The sequence below is a fragment of the Aplysia californica genome, unplaced genomic scaffold (genome assembly GCF_000002075.1).
Source record: "Aplysia californica isolate F4 #8 unplaced genomic scaffold, AplCal3.0 scaffold00481, whole genome shotgun sequence".
Classification (NCBI taxonomy): Eukaryota; Metazoa; Mollusca; class Gastropoda; order Aplysiida; family Aplysiidae; genus Aplysia; species Aplysia californica.
Genome location: NW_004797751.1, coordinates 340262 through 340891, shown reverse-complemented (window position 1 = coordinate 340891; position 630 = coordinate 340262).

Genomic DNA, 630 nt, shown 5'->3' with positions numbered 1-630 from the left:
CGCATGTTGAGCTTCAACAGAAGCATCACAGAATATAAAAAAGAAATAAAGTACAACTCCATGCGCTCTCTCGGCATTACGTGGAGCACAATGGAGTTGGAAAGGCAAATAGAAACAGGGTCTGCAATAAAATTGGAGAACGTACGGCAAATAATCAGCTTCATTCCACAAGAGCTTAAGTCATCTTTGGACGTTTAAAAAACAAAACAAAGGGAAGAAAAGTAAAAAAAGACAAACACCAAAAACTAGTAACCAAAAACAAATACCGCCCCCCCCCCTCCCCTCATAAAAAAACCCAAAGGAAAAAGGAAAAAAAAAACAAGAAAAGAAAAGAATGTTCAAAAATAGTACCAAGATTTTGACAATTGCTATTGAAAAAAAAAGAAAGAAAAAGAAAGAATAAAAAAGAAAAGAAATAGCGAGACAGAACGAAACTATAATATCGGAAGATGTATATAATATCGGAAGATGCCCTTTAGCGTCGTTATTCGAACAATGGCATTGTCTGGAAAGTCCCAGAAAATTGATATTTTGGGCGATTGTGAAATGACGCTGTCGAAATTGTGGTAGTGAAAACAGGGTAATAACAGAGGATTTCTTGAAGGGAAATGGGCAGAAAGGGTGGGGGGT